The sequence below is a fragment of the Lolium rigidum genome, chromosome 5 (genome assembly GCF_022539505.1).
Source record: "Lolium rigidum isolate FL_2022 chromosome 5, APGP_CSIRO_Lrig_0.1, whole genome shotgun sequence".
Taxonomy (NCBI): Eukaryota; Viridiplantae; Streptophyta; class Magnoliopsida; order Poales; family Poaceae; genus Lolium; species Lolium rigidum.
The window spans coordinates 26,262,548-26,271,119 of NC_061512.1; positions in this window are offsets into that span (position 1 = coordinate 26,262,548).

The window sequence follows — 8,572 nt, forward strand, 5'->3', positions numbered from 1 at the left end:
AGTGAAAATACGAGCCAAAAATAATTCAAGAAAAGAAAGTTTTATAAGCACATAGAGGATGACATGCGGAGTCCCATGAGCTAGCAGCGGTCAGTATCACCGTTTGAGAGGCGACGAGGATCGAAAGAAAAAGGCAAGTGACCAAATACCGAGGAGCCAAAAATAATTCAAGAAAAGAAACTTGATTGTACATAGAGGATGACATGCGGGTCCCAATTAGCAGCAGCGGTATCACCGTTTGAGAAGCGGCAGGGATCGAAAGAAAAAGGCAAGTGACCAAATATGAGGTGCCAAAAAGAATCCAAGAAAAGAAAGTTTTATAGTACATAGAGGATGACATGCGGGTCCCATGAGCCTGCAGGGTCCTCAACGTGGCATGAGATCGAAAGAAAAATGCAAGTGACCAAATATCAGGAGCCAAAAATAATTCAAGAAAAGAAACTTAATTGTACATAGAGGATGACATGCGGGTCCCATTTAGCAGCAGCGGTATCACCGTTTGAGAGGCTGCACGGGATCGAAAGAAAAAGGCAAGTGACCAAATATGAGGTTCCAAAAAAATCCTAGAAAAGAAAGTTTTATAGTACATAGAGGATGACATGCGGGTCCCATTTAGCAGCAGACGGTCTCACCGTTTGAGAGGCGGCAGGGGATCGAAAGAAAAAGGTAAGTGACCAAATATGAGGTGCCAAAAAAATCCAAGAATAGAAAGTTTTATAGTACATAGAGGATGACATACGGGTCCCATTTAGCAGACAGCGTATCACCGTTTGAGAGGCGGCAGGGGATCGAAAGAAAAAGGCAAGTGACCAAATTTGAGGTGCCAAAAAAAATCCAAGAAAAGAAAGTTGATTGCTCATAGAGGATGACATGCGGGTCCCAATTAGCAGCAGCGGTTTCAACGTTTCCAAGGCGGCAAGGGATCAAAAGAAAAAGGAAGTAGCCAGAAATCAGGGGGTAAAAAAAAATCCAAGAATATAAATTATTTTGGTTCATAGAGGATGACATGCGGGACCCATGATCCTGCATCGTAAACGGCTCGATCGGAGAGCGTTGAACGAGATGGCGCGATCGAGAAAAAAAACAATGCCAGAGAGGCTGCCATCTGGGCCCTACATCCCTCGGTGGTGCGTATTTGCGTTGACTCGGCCGGCGAACCCGAGAATTCGGGATGCACCACGTCCCGGGCCACCATACGCAACGTTTTGGCCGTTTTCGTCGGGCTAGGTGGCCTAAAAACGAGAAAAAAAAACGTTTTGACATGCACAACGGACAGACCCAAAATCGTCAGCCATGGTACACCAGCAACCACGGTGCGACTTCAACTTCGTCGGCCATGGCAACTTTTCTTATAGTGGCTCGCCGGCACTGCTAGGTCAACGTTGGGATGCACAATGTTTAGCATAAGAGTCATTTTAGATTAAGCTGCGAAAATAGTCACCTGCCACAGCGGTCATTGGCTGCGGAGGCCCCACAGAGCGGCAATATAATTTTCTATAAATAAATAGATGACCCACTGGTCATTGGCTGCGGCAGCCCCATAGAGCGGCCCCATTTGTCATTGGCAGCACCGCGTATACAATCAGGAAATAAAATGGCCCACGCGTCAGCGGTAGATGGATGGCTACCCGTCAGCACGAGACGGTCAGAGAGGAACTGCCCTTTATGCAGCCCCACCTCTGTGCAGCCCCACCCATCAGATTAACGGTAACGGTAAGTCCTCTGACCTGACGGCAACCCGCATCTTCGAGGGGTTTCAAACTAGAGGGAGGGGAAAGTTGAGGAAAAACTAACGAGTTGGGGAAAACTGAGTAGAACTAACGAAGCAGGGGCACGAAAATAGAAATCCCTTTTTAATTAGATAGTTGTTATATATATTGTTAGTACATATATATATATAGTTATTAGTATATTGTTAGTATAGTTAATTCGAAAAAATTGTTATATAAAAAATAGTGAAATTTATATTAGTTAGAAATAATATATAGTTAGAAATATTAGTTTCAAATATTAGTTACAAATATTAGTTAGAAAAATTAGTTAGAAGTACTTGTTAGATAAAAATTTATATGCTAGAAAAAAGTAGTGAAAATTATAGTTAGAAAAAAGTTGTGAAAAGAATATTTGTTAGAAATAAGTTATTCAAATCCAAATATTGAAATTTAAAAAGTTGTGAAAATTATATGTTAGAAATATTTACATGTTAGAATATAAAGTAATATTTGTTAGATAAATTTTATTAGTTAGAAATATTTCTTAGTAAAAAAGCATTGACTTTATATGTTAGACATATTTGTTAGTAAAAACCTCGTAGTGAAGTTTTTTTATTTAGCACAATATCATATATTTTTTATTTATGTTAGTACATATATGAATTAGTTTCGTAGCTACGATGCCACGCCAGCCGCCGCGTCGTGGAGGGTCCATTTTGGAGCAGATGCTGTCGATGGGGGAGGTCCGGGACTGGGCTCCGCCGGGGTGGCACTGGGAGGTGTTATCTTCCGGGGTGCGCACCTTGGTGCGGAATCCGGGTCCCGTCGTCGACCCGGATATTCTCTGGTGGAGGTCGCATGGGCCACGGTCGTTTCAGAGGGAGCCGGCCCCGCCGGAGGTGGTAGCTCAACGCATTATAGAGGAGGACGAGCACGTTCGTCGTTACATGTATGCGTTAGACACCTATTATAGGACCGGGTGGTCAGTATTGCAGGGATCTCACATTAGGTATGACCCTGTTACTTGGCTTTGGGTGTTTAGCCTGCGCGGTTCAGCACCCGGTCGGCGCCGTTGAGAGGTTCTAGTAGTGATCGATGTATTAGGGTTAAATAAGATCTATGTATGCATGTAACTGCACTATCTGCTGTCAGCACTACATTATCAATCCTTAATTAATAACTATATATGTAACTCCAATTTCAGTTTTCTACATTATCCTTAATTTGATCATATGATGGTTCCTATATATAACTTGCAAGTCGTTGTAGAAAGCATGGACGGACATAGAGACGAAACCTAAGAAAAATTCATGGCTGACCTCTCATAGCCAACGGTACTCTGGATGATCGCGATGACGGTATTCCAGATGATGGCGGTGACGATGTCACCGCAACTTTTTTGAATGACTCCGGTGAGGGAGCGGACAATATTGAGTGAAGAGAAGATGGCTACGATGAGGAAGAAGATCCTAATGGCTCCGGTGAAGAAGAAGATCATCATAATAGCTCTGGAACCATAGTTATCACCCAGGTATATAAATTAAGCCGCTCCTGACTAGATGCATTAACTAATTAAATTGTACTGAATGAATTATTTCTTTTTTAGCCCTCCGGATTGAGCACTTCTTCTGTAAAGTCGAAGAAGCGAGGCCCGGCCAAAAAGTTGGACGACTGTGTTAGGCGCGACATCACCCATATCGCTAAAGATGGTAAACCGATTGCTCCCGAAAAGCATGCAAAGTCATTTATAGCTCAATGCGGAGTGCTAGTTAGGGACTGCATCCCGATCACCGTTCGAGATTGGCACAAGCCGAAGGGACTAGAGCTGTCAACACCCGGATTTTTAAGTCCAGATGCCTGTTATGCCATACATCGCAATCCCAGGAATATTGTTTTTGCGAGACATAACAGTTGAATATCATAAGTCATCATTCATTATATTCCATAGTCCTCTTACAAATTCAGATCACATGATCCATATTACAGCAATAGTTGATCTATCGATCAACGAACAAGCACAAGTTCATAGCGGAAGCGTAAATAGAAATGGACTCTCTAGTCCACAGGCCAACGTCTGACGTCAGAAGATTCCCTAGTTGTCGTAGACATCTTGGTTGCCGTATCTTGATAGTTCTGCTCCTCTTCATAGTCTAGCCATTTGAATAGCCAGGGACACAGCCGTGAGTACTTTAAAGTACTCGCAAACTAATACTAATGTAAGTACTAACAATTCTAGTAAGGGGGTGCTAAGCTCTAGTTCATTTTGCATAAAGCAAATTTTAGTTCGCAAGTATTTGATAGAAGACTTAATCATGTGCTAACTAACTCAAGTGGGAACATTAGTGTCATTCCCACAACTCCGTTGTGATTCAAAAAACAAGTCACCATTCACCATTCACTTCACCAAGTATTTTCAAGAATCTGACACCGGAAACTGTATGGCCTTTCCAACCGTCAGTAACCGTGGACACGGCTATTCGAATATGTTTACACTCTACAGAGGTTGCACACTTGTGCCACAACATTTGATTTCATCCGTCGGGATTACCCCGAATCATCATAACACCGTACGCGGATCATCAACCATAACCTTTCACTTACAAACCCTAGTATGAGCACCTCTCCCCATGAGCGTGGCCTCCCAGTGAAGACCAACTGTCAACCTGGGAACTGCACAGGGCTTAGCCATACAATTCACCTCAATTTACATCATTTCTCAACAACGGAGGCAGCATCGGCATAACCCCTATGATGTGTGTTCAGAGGGAACCCATACTAAGATGCATAAATTTCCAGTTAAGCCCTACCCATAATCAGGTATTGTGGGGGTACTCAAAATTGGAAAGGTATCGCATTCAAACCAATATCAGTTTTATTCAAAAAAAATCACCATCTTCTCCAAGTCATATTCACCTTCAAAATTCATTCAATGTAATGACTCATCATTCCAAGGTTTCAAATTCATTTCAAGTCACATGTTCCCATCTAGAGTAGTCAAGTTTTAGTATTTAGCACTAGCACTAATCATGAGGGGTGCTATCTTGCTTAGCTAGCTTGAGACTAACTTTGCTACTCTAGTAACCTCCTTTAACTTAGACCAAAGTTAACTATAAAAGTAACTCTTGAAATAAACAAGTAAAAACTTGTATGGTAAAAACTTGGGATAGGATTGTGGTAAGAAAGGTAAGACTAATGGTGCCTTGCCCCAAAGGGGCTTTGCACTTTGCAAGAATATTAGCTTGCAACCATAGAGCTTGCAAAGGTGTTAGCTTGCCTTGGTTGTTGAGGTGATCAAAGTTCTCTTCTTCTTCCAGGTAGAATCCTTCCTCTTCCTGGTATTCTCCGGTACTAGCGTCTATACACGAATACGATGATACAATCACCAAACAATACTTAGGTAGCCTTAATTAGCCTTAATGGCTCACTCCAAATGATCTAGCCTCATCACTTAACATTGCTACCTAAAATAAATCTAGGGTTTTCTTACTTAGTGTTTAGAGAAATAATTTCCTCTCATTACATATGTAAATGCTAGTTTCCAATTAGTTCTTGAGGGAAATAATTTCCTCTCATTGAATCTCTTTAAGATTTAACTTCCTCAAATAATCATTCATGAAATCATGTTGACCTAAGTCAACCATTCATCATCATCATTTGGGAAAATGATTTAAATGAGGTAGAATACCTCATACCATTTAACAATGCTACATATGATTTAATATCACCAAGTATTTCATGTGAGAGTAAATGGACCAGGGTATAAACCTCATATGAAAGTGCTTGGGATAAGATTTAAATGAAGTAAAGCACTTAATATGATTTGCATAATAGTTTTTGACAATATCACTTAACTAAAATAGCCATATAGTACTTTATTTAATTTGGGCCATGATCACTCAAAGTAACCAGGCCATATTTTTGCATAAACAATTAGTGTAAGTGAAATGTGAGCTATGAGAGTTTAAATCAACTCAATATCGTTTTTGGTTGATTTTTAAGATTTATTTGAATGTGCAAAAATCCCTGACTTGTTCTTTTTGTCACATTATTTCTACAATAGATCTCACAATGAGACCAGTGGCATTGTTTAGAACTTTTCAATAGCTTTCTAACAATATAAAGTTTGTTAAATTTGGCCAAGCCAAACAGATTCTATTGAATTTCAAAGTCAGGACCAGTATTTGAATTCAGACTAAATTGATTTAACCGAATTTGAAAAATGGGCCTAGGCGGGAAAACTAACAGGCCGAGACGGGGAAGAGAGAGGTGGGCCGGCCCAGCTAGCGTTGCAGCCAACTGACAATGGGGCCCGCGCGTCAGCGACTGAAACTTACCGAAACGGTATCGGTCACTGGGAGTCGTAGGATCAGAAGCTAATCGGACGACCGTGCGTCGTCGTCGTTGTCGACGCGAGGGAGGCGCGGGCATGGCGGAGGTAGGGGGTCGGCGGCGAGCTGGGACTCCGGCGAGGGTTTGGCGAGGTGCAGGTCGACGTTGTCGAGGACGAGGAGTTGACTGGTACCGGCGGCGTCGCTCGGGGAGGCGTAAATCGACGGCGACTTCTGTGTCGGGTTCCGGCGATCGAAGGAGCAATTGGAGCTATCTAGGGCCTAATCGAGGTGGAGCAGGGGTCGAGGAGGTCGAGGAGAAGGAGGCGGGCAGATTTGGTGTGGCGAAGGAGGCGCGGGGAGGGCTCTATTTATAGATGCTCGAGGTGCTGCGAGGGTGTCGTGGGGGTCGACAGCGGCGCGGCAACTCCGGCGAGCAATCGGGGTAGGCGACGGCAGGGCTGCGTAGGCGGCGGCAATGCGAAGCTAGCGCGCTTGCTAGCTAGGTGGGGGACGGCCTGGCGAGTGAGGGCGACGTCGATGTCTGGCGGCACGGTTGCGGGAGATCGGCGAGGTGGTCGACGGCGACGGCGCTTGCGAGAGCACGGGGGCGTGTCTGGCGGTTTTGTGTCGCGGCGGCGAAGCTCAGCAGGTGAAGAGGGGGCCAGGGGTGGCATCGAGCAGCGAGGCGACAGGTGCTCTGCGCGCATCCATGGGTGCGTGCACGACATCCTCGGCGTGCCAGCCCTGTGAGCTTCTCCTCCGTCAATGGCGGGCACAGGTGGGTGTAGGGGAGCGAGGTGGTGCTCCAAGACATGGTGGCCAGGGTTGAGGAGGTGACGAGAGGAGGGGAGTGTGCCAAGTGGAACATGGCCGGCATGGCTATGCCATGCTTAGCCTCCTCCCTCTAGGTTTGCTGTGCATGGTTAGAGAGAGAGGGGACCAGGGAGCAAGTAGGAGCAAGGTGGTGCACTAGGTTGGGCCAAAACACTATTTAGAATAGTGTTTGAAGTTATGCCTATTTGGAAATTTGCAAACTTTGCTAAATTCGGTTTGGTTCAAGGGGTTCCAAAATTTGAAAATGGTGCATTTGGATAAGTTGCAAATGACCAGAGACATTCACAAGTGGTGGTGGAATTTTTAAAATAAAAGAATTGCAAAATTGAAATGTGTGAGATTGTTGCATTTGATAAAAAGTCCCAACTTTGCATGAGCAGAGTTTTTGATCCAAGATGAATTTGACATGGTGGTCTTTACCAAAGTTGTTTACCTTGATGTGCTCTTGGATGAGATGCAAATAATTGGGAAAGTTTAGTTCGAAAAAATTGAGATAGAGGGGCTCAAAGTAGTGACCAGAATATAAATGGCAGATTTGACCATTATCATCTGTGATCACAATTTTAGTTTGAATTTGATTTGATTTGTGTTTCTTTGATTCCAAAAGTTGTAATAAGTGTTTAGTAACATAATACAACTAATGGTGAAGGCCAAAATGGTCTAAGTCCAAGATTTGCAAAAATGGCATAAACCATATGTGAGGGTTTTGTGATTTTCTACTTTTTATTCTTTTCTTTTTCTTTGCTTCTCTTTGACATGGGTGAGGTTTATTTGGTGTTATATTGAGTTGGGTAAAGGTTTCCAACCATTTTGGGACAATGTGGGTGCCTAGGTCAAGATTTGATATTTTGGCTAAGTGCCACATATGCCTCTATGCATATGCTTTATTTGATTTTTGTTTTCTTTTTGGTTTCCCAAGATTTTAGTGGTATGCCTTAAATTAGGTTTGTTGAGGTATTTCCAAACCATCTACCAAGGTAGACAAGTAAAGTTTAGTATTTGCAAAAAGTAGCCATAGGCTTGCATATGCCTCTTTCTTATTTAAGATCATTTCTTTTTATTTTGTTTTTCAAAGGTTGGTGAGAAGAGGGATGAGGTTTAGGGTTTAGTAGGTTTTGCAATGATTCACCACCATTTAGCAAAGTAAGAAAGGTAGGGGTCAAGATTTACATATTAGGGCTATATGCCCACATATGTCCTTTTTCTTTTATTTTGTTTTCCCATATTTGATCCACTTTGTTTTGAGAAGGGTAGGGTTTAGGGTTTTGGAAAAGTGTGTAAAGCAAGGAACACACAATCATGTCCATAACACAAAGATTAAGTATGAGTACTATGCCTAGCACCCTATGTAAGAAAAGTTTTTGTTGGTTCTCATTTTTGGAAAAAGGAAATTCATTTTCTCTTTGTTTTGAATTTTGGCATGTTACAAGAGCTGTCTGCAGAGGAAGAAGCTCAAGGTCTTTATATTGATGATGTAGCCAAAAACAGCATTCTGACCCAGCTCATGGCACATTTCAACATAGTACCTCGAGAGGGGGATGTCGATGAAAAGGCAAAGATGGAGAAGGCAGTCCGTGACTTTGCTTTGAAAAAGATGGCCAAACTATTCAAGAACCACAAGAAAAGATTGCGCGGCCTTATCAAGAAAGACAAGACTCCGGATAGTGAGAAGGTAAAAAATCACTGGGACGAATT